This window comes from Phyllobates terribilis, unplaced genomic scaffold, assembly GCF_046119375.1.
Source record: "Phyllobates terribilis strain yellow unplaced genomic scaffold, ASM4611937v1 Scaffold_5__5_contigs__length_657084704, whole genome shotgun sequence".
Classification (NCBI taxonomy): domain Eukaryota; kingdom Metazoa; phylum Chordata; class Amphibia; order Anura; family Dendrobatidae; genus Phyllobates; species Phyllobates terribilis.
This window is the reverse complement of record NW_027362765.1, coordinates 655,829,266-655,851,533: the sequence shown is the minus strand read 5'-3', so window position 1 is coordinate 655,851,533 and position 22,268 is coordinate 655,829,266. Positions and strand designations below refer to the sequence as shown.

At 45.1% G+C, this 22,268-nt stretch overlaps 4 non-coding genes and 2 pseudogenes across 4 annotated transcripts; all 6 read right to left on the bottom strand.

Annotated features, from left to right (window-relative positions):
* Window positions 1-584: 584 nt before the first annotated feature.
* LOC141150258 (U2 spliceosomal RNA) lies at window positions 585-777 on the bottom strand. The gene has a single exon (XR_012246515.1). It is a non-coding gene; the product is annotated as a U2 spliceosomal RNA (small nuclear RNA).
* Window positions 778-6,305: 5,528 nt separating this feature from the next.
* On the bottom strand, window positions 6,306-6,412 carry LOC141151011 (U2 spliceosomal RNA; annotated as a pseudogene).
* Window positions 6,413-7,527: 1,115 nt separating this feature from the next.
* Window positions 7,528-7,721, bottom strand: LOC141150667 (U2 spliceosomal RNA). Its single transcript, XR_012246806.1, has one exon. It is a non-coding gene; the product is annotated as a U2 spliceosomal RNA (small nuclear RNA).
* Window positions 7,722-13,900: 6,179 nt separating this feature from the next.
* On the bottom strand, window positions 13,901-14,091 carry LOC141149938 (U2 spliceosomal RNA). The gene has a single exon (XR_012246215.1). It is a non-coding gene; the product is annotated as a U2 spliceosomal RNA (small nuclear RNA).
* Window positions 14,092-15,200: 1,109 nt separating this feature from the next.
* On the bottom strand, window positions 15,201-15,406 carry LOC141150412 (U2 spliceosomal RNA; annotated as a pseudogene).
* A 6,380-nt stretch (window positions 15,407-21,786) lies between these two features.
* On the bottom strand, window positions 21,787-21,977 carry LOC141149365 (U2 spliceosomal RNA). The gene has a single exon (XR_012245664.1). It is a non-coding gene; the product is annotated as a U2 spliceosomal RNA (small nuclear RNA).
* Window positions 21,978-22,268: the final 291 nt, after the last annotated feature.

The following is a 22,268-nucleotide window of genomic DNA, read 5'->3' as shown; positions in this document are numbered from 1 at the left end:
CAGACTAATCAACCAAACTTTTTGGGTTGGGTTCTCTTTTATAGTCTGCAGGCATTAAATGAAAGAAGTCAGTGTTCCAGCAGAGGGAGACAACGTTTCAGAAAAGGCATTGTAGCAAACCAAAAAAGAAATTTTAAGCGCAGCAGAGTAACCAGCGCACATACCTGTTAGCTCAGGTGAGTTTAAAAGGCTGCTGTTGATAACAAGGGCATTTGCTAAATAGATGGTGTGTGTGCAACAATATACTGAAAGGTCAATTATATTGTGCAGCTTATCTCACCACCTGTAGTTATTTAGGTGAAAGCTCCAAAATGCTTGCCTAATATGTCTGTTTATCCAAAAGGAAGTAAAAAGGGAGAGCTAGAAAGATAGCATTGCATCACATTACATGGCAATGCAATGCACAGTTGCTGAAGTTGAACCAAAATGAGCTTGTAATCTGGCTTCTGCAACTTTGAACATGAAAAATCCAATGAGGAGAAGAAAAGCAAAGCCAAAGAGTCCATCCCAAAATCCGACAAACAAGCAAAATGAACAAAAAACATTGAATTCAATTCTTTCTGATTTTAGAAACTGCATTAAAGAAGGGGTGCACCGGTCCTGGAGATACTGCAATACCAGGTCAATGCGTGGAGTGGACAGAGCAAGCTCTTTTTCCATCTCCCTGTTCTAAAAATCCATTTAATATATGGTCCCCAGATAGGGGACGTATCAGATATTAAACTGATAAGAACAGATTTTTTGATTGAATATATCTTTTATTAGCACAAAAAATAAGTTAACAGACAGTGTACAGTGCCGCAGCCCAGTACACACAGAATTCTACATCATATTTACATAGCATGAGGATACGACGCACTAACTAGACACATCACACCCCTATGCTACACAAAACACTCAATCTGAAAGAAAAAGCATGTCAATCAATACAGTACGACGAACCGTGATAAGGGATGGGGATTGGGAAAAAGGGGATGGGGAGGGGAAAATCACAGGCCCGAAGCTTTATTGAAAGACAAGACACATAAGGGGAGAGGGGGAGGAGGGGTTTTGTCCTCATCCTCGTCCTCCGGACCGTCCACGATGGAATAGTCTCTGAGCAGGCTGTGGATCAGCCTGCGGCAGTCTTGGATGGACATCCTCTCCCTCCTCAAGATGAGCCGGTTCCTGGCGACCCAAACGGCATCCTTGAAGCAGTTCATAAGGCGCCAAGCCTCCTGGATGGCTCCGACGGTATGAACCCCAGGGAAGAGTCCGTAAAGCACAGAATGGTGCGATAGGCTCGCCCTGGGGACAGAGTTCCTCAGGTCGTCCTCAAGGGCAGTCAACAGGCGCTGTGCAAATCCGCAGTCCCAAAAAGTGTGCAAAGATGTTTCCTCCACGAATGGGCACCTTGGGCAGTACCGGGTCTTGCACAGGTTCCGGGCATGCATGAATGACCGGACGGGCAGTCCGCCCTGAATCGCCATCCACGACAAGTCCTTGTGCCCGTTGGTCAGCCTGTCAGACGACACATTTGTCCACACAGTCTCCAGCGTGTCCTGGTGAAGTCCTGTGATGTTCTCCATGTCATCCTTGGCTCTGATGAGCTTGTGGATAGTTTTGGGCTTCCACAAGTCGGGCTTGAGTCCCTCCAGTTGATGTTCCCCCACAAATCGAACGACGTCTCCGTAGAACCATGGCGTCGTCCAGTTGTAGGGGAAGGAGCTGTCCCACTTGTCCCAGCCGAGTCGCCTCCAAAGAGGAAGCAGGAAGAATCGAGACATGGACCTGCCCGCGGAGCCATTCTTGACTTGCAAAGTCCGGCGGACACAATCACACACAAAAGAGGATCGCAGGAGGGTGGGGATATCTGGAACGCCCTTCCCACCCTTGCGAGGCTCCTTGTACATGACGGCCCGCCTGACTCTGTCCATCTTGGATCCCCAGACAAAGTGAAACACTGTCCTGGTAATGGCCCTGCACACAGTGACGTGTGGGGGCCAGGCCTGCGCCGTGTACTGCAAGACGGGCAGGACCTCATTACGCAGGACGAGTGCCTTACCCTCACAAGTGAGGTGTCTGAGGCTCCAGAGTCCGATCCGTTGCTTCACCTTGGCCAAGCGTTCTTGCCAGGACTTGAGGGCCACTCCTTCCTTCCCGAACCAGACTCCCAGCACCTTGAGGAAATCCGGTTGAATGTTGAAGGGGAAGGGGGCGGAGGAGGCCGGCTGCCAATCCCCGAAGGGCATGGCTTCCGACTTCCTGCAGTTGACTTTGGCCCCTGAAGCCCGGCCGAACCTCTCACACGTCTGGACGAGGGCGTCGACTGAACCACGATCAGCGCAGAAGACGGTGACGTCGTCCATGTAGAGCGAGCACTTGACCTCGTGTCGTCCCGGACCCGGTGCGGTGATCCCTCTGATCTCTCCATTCTGTCGGATAGCCTCTGCGAAGAGTTCTATAACACAAACAAAAAGAAGAGGTGATAGGGGGCAGCCTTGTCTGACCCCAGAGAGGACAGGGAAGGGGTCAGTCTTCCAGCCGTTCACCAACACCGAGCTGTGGATATCAAAATACATCAGACGGACATACGAACAAAACATGTTACCCAAACCTAACCGGTGCAGAGCTCGGCCCATGAACTCGTGGGAAACCCGGTCGAAGGCCTTCTCCTGATCCAAGGAGACCAGGGCCGCGTGTGCGCGGCGGACCTTGATGTACTCGACCGTGTCCCGCACGAGAGCGAGGCTGTCTGCGATGCGACGTCCAGGGATGCCGCAGGTCTGGTCAGGGTGGATGATCCGTCCGATGACCGTCTTAAGTCGTGTCGCCATCGTCTTGGCCAGGATCTTGTAGTCCACGTTGAGCAGAGTGATGGGACGCCAATTCCTCAGGTCGCACCTCTCTCCCTTCCGCTTGTACAGGATCGTGACCATTCCTTCCCTCAAAGATGGAGGCATTCTACCCTCCACCACCATCTCCTCGTACAGGTCCAACAGGTCCGGACAGATGAGGTCTCCCAGCGCTACATAGAGCTCCGCTGGAAGACCATCACTGCCCGGGGTCCTGCCGGTCCTAAAGGATTTAGCGGCAGAGAGCAATTCGCCCACCATCAGAGGTTTGTCCAAGGCTGCCGTGCCTGCAGGATCAAGATGGTTAGTGATACCTGACAGGAACTTATCAGCAGCGTCGGGGTCGATAGTCTTGTGGGAGTAGAGTTCGCTGTAGAAGTCGCTGACGACCCTCATCACGTCCTCCTTCCCACGTCGCATGTTTCCGCTCTCGTCTCGCAGCTCGTTCAGGGGCGTGTGACCGGCATGAAGTTTCCTGAAAAAGAATGAGTTACATTTCTCACCCTTCTCCAGATTCTCCACTTTGGAACGGAAGACGATTCGCTTGGACTCCTCCTCAAAGTGCCTTTTCAGGCTCTTCTTGGTCTCCTCCAGCTCCTCCCTCACGTCCCAGCCGCAGTGAAGAAGGTCCTGCAGCGACCGCAGCTCGCGCTGCAGCCCTCTGAAGTCCCTCCTCTTCTCACACGCCTGTTGTCGACCCTTGGCCTGAAAGAAACAGCGAAACTCAAGTTTAACATATTCCCACCAATCAGAGACTGTTTGGAAGCTACCCTTGTAGGACTGCCACATTGCGTAGGCTGCTCTCAGCTCCTCCACGACTTCATCCTGAGCCAGCAGAGCACAATTCAGCTTCCAGGAGCCGGGGCCGCACGGAAAACCGTCGCCGAGGACACCTTGTAAGTGAATGGCTCTGTGGTCGGAGAAGAAGCAGGGGACCATCGAGTGCCTACTCTGCCTGACTGCCCGAGAGGTGAACACAAAGTCAATCCTGGAGCGGAGTGAGCCATCGGGTCGGCTCCACGAATAGTTCGTGGAGCCTCTCCCCATGGAGCCCACCACGTCCTGAAGAGAGGCCTCGGTTACCATCTCGATGAGCAGCTTGGACGTGATGTCCAACTTGGCAGATGTGCCAGAACTACGACCATCCTCCTCGATGGGGCAGTTGAAATCCCCGGCCATCACTAAGGTCCTGGTGGTGGCAAGCTGAAGCCGCAGGGTCTGGAAAAGCTCCAAACGCTCATTCTTCAGTGGGGACGCATACACGTTGATGAACCTGACAGGTTCTCCCGCCCAGTTGCCATCTACAACAAGAGCCCTGCCGCAGATGAGCTCCTGGACGGACTCAAGCGTGAATGCGCCCCCCCTGATCAGAATTGCGACCCCCGCAGACTTGCAGTCACCCCCACCGGACCAGTAGGATGGACCGTGGGACCACTCCCTGGCCAGATGTTTGAAGGACCTAGAGGAGGGAAGGGAACATTCCTGCAACATATAAACATCACACAACTGGGAAGTAAGGAAGGCATAAATAGTCTGACGTCTGAACTTGTCCTTGATGCTCCTGACATTAATGGAAAATAAGTTAATATTAGCCATCATGTAGGGAAAAAAGAAAAAGTTAGCGCAGGCAATACACCTTAGTTACCACTCAGGTCGGGTGGTCCCTCGTCGGTGTTGACTGCTGGTGACGGGATCACCAGCAGGCCCTCTTCCTCCATCTGGTCAAGCAGCGCGGCCTCGATCTCGGCGACCACCAGTTCCTCCTCTTCTGGCTCGGCCACCAGGGTCTCAACCATGTGCTCCATCTCTTCTGGCTCAGGGAGGGTATCCTCCTTTTCGCCTACGAAATCCAGAATCTTCTTTTTGGAGGATTCAGTAGCAGGGCTGTCCTCCACCTTCCTCTTTCCCCGGGTTGGAACTGGGGAGACAAGAAGGGGAAAATCCTCCTCGGAATAGATAGCGGCGGGTGGAGGAAAGGTTAATTCCACCGCTACCATGGTCTGGGGAGGGAGAGTGGCTGCCGGGGCAGGGGAAAGGACACCTGCTGAGGAGTAGGGGAAGGAGGAAGAGGAAGTGGAATCCTCAGCAGGGGTGGCCGGGGTGGGGGGGGATTGGACGGGGGTGGCAGGGGGAGGGATCGAGAGAGGGGTGACAGAACTCTTACCCTCCTTTGACTTTTTCTTCTGCTTCGGAGCTGCTGGGACCGTCGCTGGGGCTTTGGCCACCGACTCCTTGACCGCTTTGGCCTTGGTCGTCTCGGCCTTGGCCGCTGGGGCCTTGGTCGTTGCGTCCTTGGCCTTCACAGGCCTGGTCGTCGGGGCCTTGTCCTCCGGAGCTGGGGTCGTCGCAACCACCGATGCCCAGGATCTCTCACGCTTGGGGCAATCCTTGTACAGATGAGCCGCCAGCCCACACAGGTTGCAGGACGTCTTCTTCGGGCAGTCCTTCGAGCTGTGTCCCGTCACTCGACAAATCCTGCAGGCATCCTCCTTGCAGTCCTTCATCTCGTGGCCGTTCTTGCCGCATCTCCTGCAGTTCCGCGGCATGTCCGGGTAATAGATGAGGCCGTACGAGTTGCCCAGGGAGAATGTCGGGGGCAGGTGCCGAAGTCCGTCTGAGTACGCCAGGTCCCTGTGAAGTCTAACGGTCACCGACCACTTACCTGTCCAGAAGCCGAGTCCATTCAGGATGTGAGAGGGTTCCTTCACAACCAAACAAAAGCGTCTCAGGAAGGTACAGATGTCTTGGCCTGGGGTGTGCGGGTTGCGCATGGACACCGTGATCCTCCTTTCGTCCCTCTGGATAGGGCAGCTACCTGTAAAGGCAGAGAAAGAATTATCCGGTCCTTTTGCGCTTACCATTTCCCAGAACCTCCTGCAGGTGTTCACAGTGGCGAAGGTGACGAAGAAGATCCCCGTCAAGAAGGTCTGGATGCTGAGGGTGTCCGACCTGGAGAAGCCTCGATCCAGCAGCATCTTCTGGCAGAACACGTCCGAGGACATGTCCGGCACCCTCCCATCCACTTCCTTCAGCTTCAGGGCCACCGTCTGCCGCATCCATGGCTCCAGGGCTGGAGCTTCGTGGCGGGGCTTCTGGGGTCCCTTCTGCTGGCCAGTCGTGGAGGCAGAGTCCTTGGGGTCAGAATCGGCTCCTGGCTGGGCTCTCCTGGCTGTCCCCTGCTCCAGGCTCTTCTTTTCGGCCTTCCTCGCAGAGCTTGCCATGGCTTTCCTCCTGCAGTTACTTCTTGGAGCTGGATCTGGAACTCTTCCCGGAATGGGTGGAGCTATGCAGATTCTTCTCCCGTCGTGTTCTGGACAAATTCCCCGAAAGGTCTTTGTCTCGATGATTTTCTTCCTCGAAGATTCCACAGGACAGCCCGATTCTTCTCCGAGTCTTCGTCTTCTTCTGGATTCTTTAGAGCTTCTTCCTCCCACCGATATCCGCCTTCCTTCTCCGATGTCAGCTGGGCTCTGAAGCTCTTCTCCTTCGATCGCTCTCGTCAAGTGTAGATCGTAGCTCTTGTGTTCTTAAAAGAACAGATACTACACTTGATCTTAGCCAAAAGGCCGAGAAGCGATAACCAGAATTGGTTTCAAGCTACGGAGCCACCCAAGGATCCTGAAAAGTCCATTTGTGGAGATGAGCTCCTGGACTCCCGTTAAGAAGACATGTTGTCAACCTCTAGATCCCTTACATGCCTGCACTTTTCGGCTTGCTGCTGCTGCAATCCACGCGTTTTAGATCTGCATAACTCCACCTCTTTAAACACAGCACCTTCACCCCCTGCTGTTCCCACCCGCCTCAACACCGTTGGAAGGGAGGAGAACCAATTAAGGCGGGGGGTGGGGTGGAACGAGCAGCTGTCTACCCTTAGCAGGAGGGCTCCTGATTACATACCTCTCCTGCTGCTGCTGCTGCTGGCTGTCCAGCAGCAGACTGAAGGTGGCTGCTGCTGTGCACAGGTATATAAAGGCTCAGAGCCTATTATGACACGCGCAGCCAGCGTTCCATTGCCACATTCCATCTACTGCAGGCAGGATACCTGGCTGGCTGAATGTCGCTGAGAAGCTCACAGAGACCGCCATAAGCAACAGTTTAACAGAATGCCACAGACTAGTCAACCAAACTTTTTGGGTTGGGTTCTCTTTTATAGTCTGCAGGCATTAAATGAAAGAAGTCAGTGTTCCAGCAGAGGGAGACAACGTTTCAGAAAAGGCATTGTAGCAAACCAAAAAAGAAATTTTAAGCGCAGCAGAGTAACCAGCGCACATACCTGTTAGCTCAGGTGAGTTTAAAAGGCTGCTGTTGATAACAAGGGCATTTGCTAAATAGATGGTGTGTGTGCAACAATATACTGAAAGGTCAATTATATTGTGCAGCTTATCTCACCACCTGTAGTTATTTAGGTGAAAGCTCCAAAATGCTTGCCTAATATGTCTGTTTATCCAAAAGGAAGTAAAAAGGGAGAGTTAGAAAGATAGCATTGCATCACATTACATGGCAATGCAATGCACAGTTGCTGAAGTTGAACCAAAATGAGCTTGTAATCTGGCTTCTGCAACTTTGAACATGAAAAATCCAATGAGGAGACGAAAAGCAAAGCCAAAGAGTCCATCCCAAAATCCGACAAACAAGCAAAATGAACAAAAAACATTGAATTCAATTCTTTCTGATTTTAGAAACTGCATTAAAGAAGGGGTGCACCGGTCCTGGAGATACTGCAATACCAGGTCAATGCTTGGAGTGGACAGAGCAAGCTCTTTTTCCATCTCCCTGTTCTAAAAATCCATTTAATATATGGTCCCCAGATAGGGGACGTATCAGATATTAAACTGATAAGAACAGATTTTTTTTTTTTTTTTCTTTTTTTTTTTAACCAAATCAGATAGGCCGGAGCATAAGCTCAATCAAATCGACTTACAAAAGCCTTTCATTGACACTTAGCCTTTCATCACACTTGGTATATAATCAAAAATAAAACCAAACCTTATCATCAGGTACATTATACACTACTAATTAAACTTTACCAAAAACCTCCACTTTTTAAACTTCCAGATCCCTTCAGCATCTATAATACTTCCACGTTCCTGATCCCAGAGGTATATTACATACATACGTGACAGAATCAATCTCAAACATTCATTAACTGACATTTTCTTCCTTTTAAAAACTAACAAATTCCTCGCATCCCACAAACTTTCAATTACACACACCACCAACAACCATAAAATCCTATCCTTAATTCTACTACATGCACCCATCCCAAACATAGCAAGTTTCCAATTAACATACTTTACACCCACCAATTCCTTGCAAAGTCCCCCTATACTCTTCCATACATCATATGCAAAATCACAATCCCATACCATATGTCTAACATGCTCTCTCAAACCACATCCATCCCTCGGGCATACCTCAGATTTAACTAAATCCCTCTTCTTTTGCACATCTCTAACAGGCAAAATGTCATGCAATATCATCCAAGCGATATCTCTCTGTCTGTTAGTCACACCATCTATACTTAATTTTCTCCACATCTCGGTTACTTCCTCCCCTCTCAACCCATTGATATTACATACCACCTCACGCTCACGCACCATCCTAATGACTTTCTTCTTTTGCCTAAAATCACTCATGTTAACGGACAACAAATCATACTTCCTTACAAATTTCTCAACACAACCATACCATACAGGACACTTAAAAGCAACAGGCACTCTAGCATCCCTTTTGACCCACTTTAAGCCATAAAGCATCCATCCAGCCGAATACTTCATCATATAAGCACACTTATTACTTTTCCCTAGAACCACCACCACCATTTTCACGTAACTAATCCCTAAAAAGAAATCAATATTTGGAAAATCCAAACCACCATTTACACATAACTTATAGACATATTCCCGTTTCAATTTCTCCATGCGACTTCCCCAAAGAAAATTAAAGATGAATTTCTCAGTTTTCCTAATTTTCTTAAAAGCAGCAGGATATACATTCGCAACAAACAACAAAATAGGCAAAATAACCGCCTTAATAATCAGAACTTTCCCAGTCAGAGTTAATTCTCTCATTCGCCAAAAATTCAACTTGCGCACCACTCTCACCCCACAATCTTCCCAACTCTCATTTCCTTTCAAATCATCATTAAACTTAATCCCAAGCACCTTTATTGCACCATCCTCACACCTCACACCATCCATCCGTACATTCCTCTCACCAAAACATTTAAAGGAACTCTTAGTCCAATTGACCTTAAAAGCTGAGACACTACAAAACAAACTTAATATCAACCTTGCCCTACTCATCGCAGCCATATTCCCACTCACAATCACTACATCATCCATGTAACCTAGAATTCTCACATCCTTTCCATTACTCCCAGGAATCATCACACCTCTCATAACCTTATCCTTCCTAACCATACACATCAACACTTCAATCACACTAATAAACAAAAAAGGGGACATAGGGCACCCCTGACGCACTCCTGATTTAATTCTCACTTTCTCACTCAACCACCCATTCACCAAAAATTCACTTGAAACATTACAATACAAACTCCTAACACAGTTTACAAAATTCCTGGAATAACCCATCTTAGACAAAACCTTAAACATAAAGCTATGTGACACACGGTCAAAAGCTTTTTCAAAATCAACCGAAAACAACAAACATTTCTGCTTACGACTCATACAATCCCCAATCACATCACGCAACAACACCAAATTTTCAGTCATACTTCTCCCAGGCACTGCACACACTTGATCTTCATCCACCACACCGCCAATCACTTCCCGCATCCGGCTAGCCAACAATTTACTAAACACCTTATAGTCTGCATTCAAAAGGGTGATTGGCCTCCAATTCCCCAAATCCTTTTTATCACCTTTCTTATGAACCAAAACCACCACCCCATCTCTCATAGATTCACTCAACATATTCTCCGTGAACATATACTGGCACACCTCCAATAAGTCATTTCCCATCGTGTCCCATTCCTTAACATATAACTCCACGGGCAGTCCATCCTTCCCAGGTGTTTTATTCTTACTCGCAGACATCACCACTTTTTTAACTTCATCCAACACAATTACATCATCCAATATTTCACGTTCATCCTCACCCAAACAACCTTCTAAACACCCCAAAGCATCAGTCAACATCCTATCATCAACCCATTTTTCCCCATACAACTCCTTATAAAACAACACCACCTCCTGCATCACATCCTTCCCACTCACACACACCCCATCACCATTCACCACCTCATCCATATCTACTTTCTTCCCAAAAACTTTTTTGAAAAAAAACCTTGTGCATTTCTCATTTTTCTCCAAATGTTCAATCTTAGAACGGTAAATAATTTCTTTCCCTTTACCCTCAATATATTTCTTAATCTCTTCTTTCACTTGACACATCAAAACATCCACATCCACTCCAATCATCCTTAACATCCTCAGCCACTCCAGTCTAGAGCTTAAATCATTAAATTTTGCTCTATTCATTGCTGCTTTCCTCCTGCCCCTTTTTCTAAAGAAAAAAACAATCCACTCTTCATCCAGTCCCACCACTCAAGCACATTCCTGAAATCACTTTTTTTATCCCTCCACCTAACATACATTCGCCTAAAATCACGCATGATCCTATTATCTTCCAGCAAACGCACATTAAGTTTCCACACGCCACCACCATATACAAAGGAAATCTTACCTTCTAGACGTGCCCTCAAACACACATGGTCAGAGAAGGGAACATCTTCCTGCTGGAAATTCCTACAAATAACATTTTGTGAAGAAAAGAAGATACGGTCTATTCTAGACTCTATGCCTCCCCTGTCGGCCTTATAGGTCGCAGGAGGTGGATTATCTAAAAAAAACTTCCGCAGCATCCTGTAAGGAAAAATCCGCCACAAGACTCTTGAGTCTTTTACCTGTAACATCCATCTTATCCCCCTCCGTCACACAATTGAAATCTCCAACAAAAATTATTGGCATTTTGCCAGATAAAAAAAAACATAATTTCTCAAAAATTTCCAGCCTCTCCCCTTTATCTATTGGTGCATACATATTTACCACCCTAACCCTCCACCCCCTACAATTTAACTCACATATTACACACCTCCCCGCCTCCACCACCATGTAACTTCCTATCTTAACACTATAACCCTTCACCAAAACACCTACCCCACAATTTTTATTACATACAGAACCAGACCACACACTTTGACCTAAAGGCCATGCATTTTCACTTAAGGGATCGGAGATCCCACACTCCTGGACACAGCATCCAAGTTGCTCAAGTAGTCCAAAATTGCCACTCTTCTCGACTCAGATTTAATCAGCCGAACATTTAGCGACAAGATGCTGAGAGCAACTTGGGCACCCATCTATTAATTTGATGTGGCAGGTCACGACAACATGCCCACCTGTACATCATCCTAACCCTTCTGGGGGTAGGACGCTGGACGTGCAGATATCGTAGTTTGTGCCTTCCCCCAAAAAAGACACATCTTGGGGATCGGATGCAGTAGGGTACACCCGGGCTGGACTCACACTGCAGTCACTTAAAGGGGAAAAGGATGGCTCAGTTTTCTTCTTTTTCTTCACTGAAGCGCCTCCATCTTCATCTGAACTATAATCCCGCCGCTGGGGGTCAAAGTCCCCCTGACCTCCCTCCTCCTCAAGGTCAGAAACGACATCGCTCCAGGCCACATGCGGTGTTCTGGTCAGATCAGACTCCTCTTCCCCCTGCAATGTAACCATCATGTCTGGAATTTCAGCCTCCAGATCCTCCACCGGGGCCACTTCCATGCCTATACGATCATCAGTTATCGTCTCAGACTCACTGACATCTGAAGCCACAGACGCGGCCCTCTGCACCGGTGGCTCAGGTGCCAGCTCCATATTTCCTCTTACATTCACACGAACCAGTTCTGGAAAAGCAACCCGAGCCTCCTCCTCATCCAGGAAAGCCAGAGTAGATATCGGAGCAGTCGGAGTTGGAGCAGTCGGAGTTGTAGCTGTGGATGCAGGAGATTCATTTCTTCTCCTTCCCCTTCCCGCTGCCCCCGCATATGAACCAGGATGGAATATACAGTCTCTGAAGGCATGCCCCTTCTCTCCGCAGAGGTTACAGACTATTTCATTTTTGCAATTATTGGAAGAATGACCCACCTCATTGCACTTCCTGCAAATAATCTGTCTGATGTCGCATGCTTCCTGAGTATGGCCATACCTCCTACAATGACGACAAAACCTGGGCGCATTGGGGAAGAACAGGTAACCCCGCTCACTCCCAATGGAAAAATTTGATGGAGGATAATGTATACCCCCTGGTTCATCAGGACTTTCCCGGAACTTGACCATGAAACGATATTTACCGGTCCATAGTTCCTCCTCATTCATGACTTTTACTGCCACCTTGGTAATATAGCAGTGCCTATTTAGAAAGGCATAAATCAAAGCCAAGTCCACATGTGGGTTGTACATGAAAACAGTCAGAGGTACCTCTTTGGAGCAATACAAGATGACAAAAGTCAGCCCATCCAAATATTGATTGTCCAGATTCTTTTTCAAACAATCATAGAAATTGTTGCAAACAGCCATAGAAGTAAATACAAGATTATACTTGCTTTTGAATTGCTGGAGGCACAAGATTTCTTCCTTCTTCACTTCAAGGAGTCCAAACAAAATCTCCTTCACCACGAAGCTGAGGGTAAAGATTCCTTCTTTGCCTTCTTCCACATCAATCTGGATTCCAAACTTCACTCGAGCCTCACCGGGCCCAGCGTATCGAATGCGTCCCATTATCGCTAGTCGTGTCTACTGGCCAACTCCTTATAGCAGCAAGTGGCTTAAGCCATAAAATGGCGATGCCACAGGGCCAAGAGTTAACGCACAGACAGCCAAATGACTAGACCCATTACAGATCTGAGCCAAAAGGCCGAGAAGCGATAACCAGAATTGGTTTCAAACTACGGAGCCACCCAAGGATCCTGAAAAGTCCATTTGTGGAGATGAGCTCCTGGACTCCCGTTAAGAAGACATGTTGTCAACCTCTAGATCCCTTACATGCCTGCACTTTTCGGCTTGCTGCTGCTGCAATCCACGCGTTTTAGATCTGCATAACTCCACCTCTTTAAACACAGCACCTTCACCCCCTGCTGTTCCCACCCGCCTCAACACCGTTGGAAGGGAGGAGAACCAATTAAGGCGGGGGGTGGGGTGGAACGAGCAGCTGTCTACCCTTAGCAGGAGGGCTCCTGATTACATACCTCTCCTGCTGCTGCTGCTGGCTGTCCAGCAGCAGACTGAAGGTGGCTGCTGCTGTGCACAGGTATATAAAGGCTCAGAGCCTATTATGACACGCGCAGCCAGCGTTCCATTGCCACATTCCATCTACTGCAGGCAGGATACCTGGCTGGCTGAATGTCGCTGAGAAGCTCACAGAGACCGCCATAAGCAACAGTTTAACAGAATGCCACAGACTAATCAACCAAACTTTTTGGGTTGGGTTCTCTTTTATAGTCTGCAGGCATTAAATGAAAGAAGTCAGTGTTCCAGCAGAGGGAGACAACGTTTCAGAAAAGGCATTGTAGCAAACCAAAAAAGAAATTTTAAGCGCAGCAGAGTAACCAGCGCACATACCTGTTAGCTCAGGTGAGTTTAAAAGGCTGCTGTTGATAACAAGGGCATTTGCTAAATAGATGGTGTGTGTGCAACAATATACTGAAAGGTCAATTATATTGTGCAGCTTATCTCACCACCTGTAGTTATTTAGGTGAAAGCTCCAAAATGCTTGCCTAATATGTCTGTTTATCCAAAAGGAAGTAAAAAGGGAGAGCTAGAAAGATAGCATTGCATCACATTACATGGCAATGCAATGCACAGTTGCTGAAGTTGAACCAAAATGAGCTTGTAATCTGGCTTCTGCAACTTTGAACATGAAAAATCCAATGAGGAGAAGAAAAGCAAAGCCAAAGAGTCCATCCCAAAATCCGACAAACAAGCAAAATGAACAAAAAACATTGAATTCAATTCTTTCTGATTTTAGAAACTGCATTAAAGAAGGGGTGCACCGGTCCTGGAGATACTGCAATACCAGGTCAATGCGTGGAGTGGACAGAGCAAGCTCTTTTTCCATCTCCCTGTTCTAAATATCCATTTAATATATGGTCCCCAGATAGGGAACGTATCAGATATTAAACTGATAAGAACAGATACTACACTTGATCTTAGCCAAAAGGCCGAGAAGCGATAACCAGAATTGGTTTCAAACTACGGAGCCACCCAAGGATCCTGAAAAGTCCATTTGTGGAGATGAGCTCCTGGACTCCCGTTAAGAAGACATGTTGTCAACCTCTAGATCCCTTACATGCCTGCACTTTTCGGCTTGCTGCTGCTGCAATCCACGCGTTTTAGATCTGCATAACTCCACCTCTTTAAACACAGTACCTTCACCCCCTGCTGTTCCCACCCGCCTCAACACCGTTGGAAGGGAGGAGAACCAATTAAGGCGGGGGGTGGGGTGGAACGAGCAGCTGTCTACCCTTAGCAGGAAGGCTCCTGATTACATACCTCTCCTGCTGCTGCTGGCTGTCCAGCAGCAGACTGAAGGTGGCTGCTGCTGTGCACAGGTATATAAAGGCTCAGAGCCTATTATGACACGCGCAACCAGCGTTCCATTGCCACATTCCATCTACTGCAGGCAGGATACCTGGCTGGCTGAATGTCGCTGAGAAGCTCACAGAGACCGCCATAAGCAACAGTTTAACAGAATGCCACAGACTAATCAACCAAACTTTTTGGGTTGGGTTCTCTTTTATAGTCTGCAGGCATTAAATGAAAGAAGTCAGTGTTCCAGCAGAGGGAGACAACGTTTCAGAAAAGGCATTGTAGCAAACCAAAAAAGAAATTTTAAGCGCAGCAGAGTAACCAGCGCACATACCTGTTAGCTCAGGTGAGTTTAAAAGGCTGCTGTTGATAACAAGGGCATTTGCTAAATAGATGGTGTGTGTGCAACAATATACTGAAAGGTCAATTATATTGTGCAGCTTATCTCACCACCTGTAGTTATTTAGGTGAAAGCTCCAAAATGCTTGCCTAATATGTCTGTTTATCCAAAAGGAAGTAAAAAGGGAGAGCTAGAAAGATAGCATTGCATCACATTACATGGCAATGCAATGCACAGTTGCTGAAGTTGAACCAAAATGAGCTTGTAATCTGGCTTCTGCAACTTTGAACATGAAAAATCCAATGAGGAGAAGAAAAGCAAAGCCAAAGAGTCCATCCCAAAATCCGACAAACAAGCAAAATGAACAAAAAACATTGAATTCAATTCTTTCTGATTTTAGAAACTGCATTAAAGAAGGGGTGCACCGGTCCTGGAGATACTGCAATACCAGGTCAATGCGTGGAGTGGACAGAGCAAGCTCTTTTTCCATCTCCCTGTTCTAAAAATCCATTTAATATATGGTCCCCAGATAGGGGACGTATCAGATATTAAACTGATAAGAACAGATTTTTTTTTTTTTTTACACTCAGATTACAAAGTCTTACATCTTTAAAAGCAAAAACCAAGACTCAAATCCATCATCGTGTTTTTTTTTTTTGTTTTTTTTTTTATATATATATATATATATATATACATATATATTTCCTTCTTTCCTTTTTCTTAACTTTCTTTTTAACTTTTTTTTTTTTTTTTTTCCTGTAATTAACATTTGTATTTTTCCAGAAAAAGATTTTCAATGACAACAAAGGCTACACAGTAAGTATATTCCATTCATTTTGCTTCCACAATACATCTGCTTTTCTTATGCCCAAAACCATTTTGTCCTTCCAAAAATACATAAATAAATAACTTAGACACAACTTAATACACTGTTCAACAGACACTTCATTATGTTTAAAAATCAAAATGTTTCTCACCTTCCAAATTGCCATCTTTACACATGTTATAATCACCCACACCACCTTAAAATCTTCTTCCTTTACACCCATCCCATAGAACACCCTGTTAAAATCTAAAAAATTAACATTACTCACAGCTTTAATCAGATTGCACATTTTCCTCCAGACTTTTTGTGCAAACTCGCAATTCCAGAATACGTGCATAGGAGTCTCACTACCTCCACATCTCTGTCTTGGACATTTTTCAAAACGAACAAGACCACGTCTATGCTGAAATTCTCGTGTCGGTAAGCAATCCTTTATTATACACCATAACAAATCTTTATGTTCATTTGATAAGAACACATAGTTTACATTCAGCCAAATCCTGTCCACTATCTTTGGCATAAAGTGCTCCACTGGACTAGTGTTTAACCTTCCTTCCAAGACTTGTAATATCTTTTTATGACACCTCAGTACCTTAAGATCAAAACCTTTTAGATCATAATCTCTCAAAATCTTTTCCAGCACAACATAGTTACTTGGGGGTAAAAATCTATAAGGTCTATTCAATCTCATGTCCACCCACTTATATTTTCTTATATAGAAACCCAAATTATAAATAGAAAAGGCTTTAAGCTTCGATTCTGACCCTAATAAAATATTTATGCAGTTTGCCATATACTTTGCATATAAAAAGGCTTTGATATCAGGATAACCTTTACCACCTTTCTTTTTTGGCTTATACAATTCTTCGCGCTTAACCCTTTCCATTTTTGATCTCCATAAAAAATTAAAACATACTTTAATAATTTTTTTCATCGCATTGACAGGTGGAATAAAAATGGTTGCAACATATAAAATCATTGGGAGTAAAACCTGCTTGATAATTAAAATCTTCCCTTCCAACGTTAGCTCTCTCAGATTCCAAAAAGACACCTTTTTCCTAACCCTCTCCAACAGTGATTCCCAATTTTTTACATTTCCACACTCTTCCGAAAAATAGATGCCTAAAATCTTTGCTTCAAAGACTCTCAATAATTTACAATCGGATTCTAAGATAAAACTGCCCATCGTTAAAACACCAGATTTCTCCAAATTGATCTTAAAACCTGATGCCGCCCCAAACCATTCAACCGTTCTTAAAACCCTATTCATACTTCTTAAATCTTTTACAAAAACAGTCACATCATCCATAAAAGCCACCACTTTAACCTGCTCTCCCCAACTCCCAGGAATAAAAAAACCATTAATCACTTTGTCTTTCCTAAAAGCAGTTAAAAGAGGCTCAATCGCACAGATAAAAAGAATAGGGGATAAGGGGCATCCCTGTTTCACCCCACAATTAATCTTTACACTTCCAGATAAAAACCCATTTACAGATACTTTACTAAAACATGCTTGATACAAGGATTTAATACGTTTACTAAAATCATCCGGGCAACCCATTCTCCTTAAAACATCGAATAAAAAATCATGGGCGACTCTATCATAAGCCTTTTCAAAATCCAGAGTAATTAACGCCATCTTCTGTCTTCTATCGGAAACATCCCATATTATGTCTCTAATTAAAATCAACGAGTCACTGATCTTCCGCGTTGGAACTGCACACGTTTGGTCTATATCTATCACCGAACTCACCACTTTCTTTAATCTATTTGCCAACAGCTTCGCATAAACTTTATAATCTGTATTTAAAAGAGTAATCGGTCTCCAGTTTTTTAGCAATTCTCTATCACCTCTTTTGTATAATAAAACAATTACCCCCTCCAACCATGACTCCGGGACACGACATAAAGACTCAACTTTTAAAAACATTTCATAAAATTCATTCCCCACAATATCCCATAATATTTTATAAAACTCAATGGGTAACCCATCCGACCCTGGTGTCTTACCGTTTTGCAATGTATTAACTGTATTAAAAACTTCTTCTTTTGAAATACCCTCTGATAATAATAATTTATTTTCCTTAGTAAAACACTTATCCAACCCTCCTAAAAAATGCTCCTTCAAAGACCTATCTGTATTTTTTGCTGAAAACAGGTTATCATAAAATTCTTTCACTTTCATCTTTTTCCCCTCCAAACTCCTTTCCCCCTCTAAAACCCCCATAAAGGCCTTTTTCTCACAGATTTTTTTAAAAAAGAATTTAGTACATTTCTCGTCTTCCTCCAACACCTTCACACGAGAATTAAAGATAATTTCTTTTCCTTTTTCTCTCAGACATTTTTGAATTTTTTCCTTCGTCACCATAATTTCCTCCTCCACATTAACTCCATTATTCCTAAACTGATACAGACACTGTAGATTTGCATTAAGGTTATTGTATGACTGTCGCTTATCCGCAGCTTTCCTCTTGCCTACTTCCATAAAGAATAATTTAACTTCCTTTTTCATGTAGTCCCACCATTTAAAAGTAGAGTCAAAACATTTCTTTTCTAATTTCAGCTTCTCAAAGAAAAATTTAAAATCCTCCCTTACCTCCTTATGCTGTAACAATGATACATTCAGTTTCCAATGAGACGGCCTTTTTCCCTCATCCGCCTCTACCATCAGTGTACATTCAATTATTCTATGATCAGAAAAAGGTGCTTTATGCGTTTTAAAATTAGAACAAGTAAAATCCTTGGATATAAACAAATAATCTATTCTCGAGGAACAACCTCTTCCTTCCCAAGTAATTTCATACTCCTTCTTCTGCCCGTCCAACCACCAAGCATCTTTTAGGTTAAAAGAAGATAAAATACCCTTGAGACAAGAAACCGAACCATCTTTTACATTATTTAGTTGACAATTAAAATCTCCCCCTAAAATTACTGGAACTACACCTGGGATAAAAAGCTGCAAAATTTCAAACAAATGTAACCTTAAAACTTTTTCTGTATTGGCATAAATATTAAAACATCTATATTTCTTCCCATTCCTTTCTACATCCACTCTTAGAATCCTACCAGGGTATATTTCTTCGTAGTTGGTAATCTCCCATTCCCTGGAACATATAAAACCAACCCCATCACTTCTGAATTCATTCCCGCCTGAAAAACATAAATTACCCTTCCATATACCCCGTAAAAAATCATAATTTAACTTCTTTGACAAATTACATTCTTGAAGAAATACAAAATCAAAGTTTTCATTATTAAAATAGTCATAAATCACAGTTCTTTTATATAAGTCATTGAAACCCTGAACATTCAGGGAAGCCGCCCTGATCATCTTTTAGTGACTGGCACCGGGCTATCTCCCCCGCCCTCATCGGATTGCAAAGCACTTTCATCGATACTCAGCCCTTCCGACTCTGATGAACTGGAAATGTCAAAATCCTTTTCACAAGCAAATACTTTTACTACACATGGCCCTACACCACGCTCTTTATCATCTACACTTCTTTTCAAAATTTTTGATGAATCCATCCTTTCCTGACCACAGGGTATACTCTGAGATAAAATCTCCCTAGGGGAAGGCCCTATTACAGGCAGGCTTTGACTTTTCACTACCACCACCTTTCCCCCTGCGCCTCCCTTTTTTACTTCACCCCCTTGTTCTTTTATATTACTCTCTTTGCTTGGTGGAGGGACTTTCTGCATTAATTGTCCCACACCCACCAGCACAGACTTCAATTCTTCAATCCTCCGTTCTTCATTCTTCTTTTCTTCTTTCTTCTTTTCTTCTTTCTTCTGCTCTTCCTTCTCCCGACCTTCTTTCTTCTGCTCTTCTCTGTTCTTATCTTCTTCTAACTCCTTCTCCTTCTTCCTTTCTTCCATCTTTCTTTTCTCATCCTCCTCCGACCTCCTCCCTCTCTCTTCTTTCTTTCTCTTCTCTTCTTCCGGTGTTTTCTTCTTCTTTACTTTTCTCACCTCCTCCATTTCCTGCTCATCAGTTCTCTTTTCACTTGCTTCCTCACCATCCTCGGCTTCATTCTGCCGATGTTCTGATGAAGTATCCATCTCCTCCTCGCCTCCTTTCTTCTTATTTGGACATGCATCCTCCTGATGAGCTGAACCGGGACACCTACAACACTTTTTGCACACAATATCCAAATGTCCATATTTACGGCACCCATAACAGTAATTAGGCATACCCGAAAAAAACAGATATCCACGGCTACGATTAACATAGACATTTGGTGGTGGTCTAAGTACCCCACCTTCTTCTTCTGGGTCCTTCTTGAAGGCTACCAGAAAAACCCTTTTTCCGTTCCACACTCCGAACCTAGTTTCCCCACGTTTTCTTGGGATAACTTTCTCACAATATGCACTTAGATAGTTTATTACTTCACTATCAGTAACAAATGGACTGAACAAATGTATTGTTAGCAGTTTCATGGAGAACTGAAAGGAGGGAATCACTCTCACTCCAACAAAAAGCTCGTTCTCCCTATTAACTTCATAGAGAGTATAGGCTCTTTCACACTGAGAGTTCCCCATTAAAGTTAAATCATATATCCCTCTCGAAAAAAAGGATTGAAAACAAAAAAGTTCCTCCTTTTCAATCTTCAGAAATTTACAAATCTCTCTGAAGATAAACTCGGAATCCTTTTCCTGCCGATAACCAGGAGCCACCAACAAACGGAGTGTATCCTTCAAAGGATAATCCTCTGAAAAATAGTCATTGGAATTGTTCTCCCGATTTTCCCTCCTACCTCCAAATGGCCTCTTCGATTCCATATTCTTTTCCTCCTTCTTTTTCCACAGATGATCAGGAAAAAAAACGACACAGCAGATCGCAGCTCCACCCGGATTTCAATCCTCTTCGTCCTACCGACCTCCACACCACGAAAAAGAACCGTCCTCCAGGAAGAAAAGGCAAATCTAGACTTTGCTCCACACCCAATAGCAGCAGCTGGACCAAGATCCAGAAGGCCGAGTGCAAAGATCCACCTAGATCACCTTGGCCAAATGACGCAACCCACTACAGATCGCAGCCAAAAGGCCGAGAAGCGATAACCAGAATTGGTTTCAAACTACGGAGCCACCCAAGGATCCTGAAAAGTCCATTTGTGGAGATGAGCTCCTGGACTCCAGTTAAGAAGACATGTTGTCAACCTCTAGATCCCTTACATGCCTGCACTTTTCGGCTTGCTGCTGCTGCAATCCACGCGTTTTAGATCTGCATAACTCCACCTCTTTAAACACAGCACCTTCACCCCCTGCTGTTCCCACCCGCCTCAACACCGTTGGAAGGGAGGAGAACCAATTAAGGCGGGGGGTGGGGTGGAACGAGCAGCTGTCTACCCTTAGCAGGAGGGCTCCTGATTACATACCTCTCCTGCTGCTGCTGCTGCTGGCTGTCCAGCAGCAGACTGAAGGTGGCTGCTGCTGTGCACAGGTATATAAAGGCTCAGAGCCTATTATGACACGCGCAGCCAGCGTTCCATTGCCACATTCCATCTACTGCAGGCAGGATACCTGGCTGGCTGAATGTCGCTGAGAAGCTCACAGAGACCGCCATAAGCAACAGTTTAACAGAATGCCACAGACTAATCAACCAAACTTTTTGGGTTGGGTTCTCTTTTATAGTCTGCAGGCATTAAATGAAAGAAGTCAGTGTTCCAGCAGAGGGAGACAACGTTTCAGAAAAGGCATTGTAGCAAACCAAAAAAGAAATTTTAAGCGCAGCAGAGTAACCAGCGCACATACCTGTTAGCTCAGGTGAGTTTAAAAGGCTGCTGTTGATAACAAGGGCATTTGCTAAATAGATGGTGTGTGTGCAACAATATACTGAAAGGTCAATTATATTGTGCAGCTTATCTCACCACCTGTAGTTATTTAGGTGAAAGCTCCAAAATGCTTGCCTAATATGTCTGTTTATCCAAAAGGAAGTAAAAAGGGAGAGCTAGAAAGATAGCATTGCATCACATTACATGGCAATGCAATGCACAGTTGCTGAAGTTGAACCAAAATGAGCTTGTAATCTGGCTTCTGCAACTTTGAACATGAAAAATCCAATGAGGATAAGAAAAGCAAAGCCAAAGAGTCCATCCCAAAATCCGACAAACAAGCAAAATGAACAAAAAACATTGAATTCAATTCTTTCTGATTTTAGAAACTGCATTAAAGAAGGGGTGCACCGGTCCTGGAGATACTGCAATACCAGGTCAATGCGTGGAGTGGACAGAGCAAGCTCTTTTTCCATCTCCCTGTTCTAAAAATCCATTTAATATATGGTCCCCAGATAGGGGACGTATCAGATATTAAACTGATAAGAACAGATACTACACTTGATCTTAGCCAAAAGGCCGAGAAGCGATAACCAGAATTGGTTTCAAACTACGGAGCCACCCAAGGATCCTGAAAAGTCCATTTGTGGAGATGAGCTCCTGGACTCCCGTTAAGAAGACATGTTGTCAACCTCTAGATCCCTTACATGCCTGCACTTTTCGGCTTGCTGCTGCTGCAATCCACGCGTTTTAGATCTGCATAACTCCACCTCTTTAAACACAGCACCTTCACCCCCTGCTGTTCCCACCCGCCTCAACACCGTTGGAAGGGAGGAGAACCAATTAAGGCGGGGGGTGGGGTGGAACGAGCAGCTGTCTACC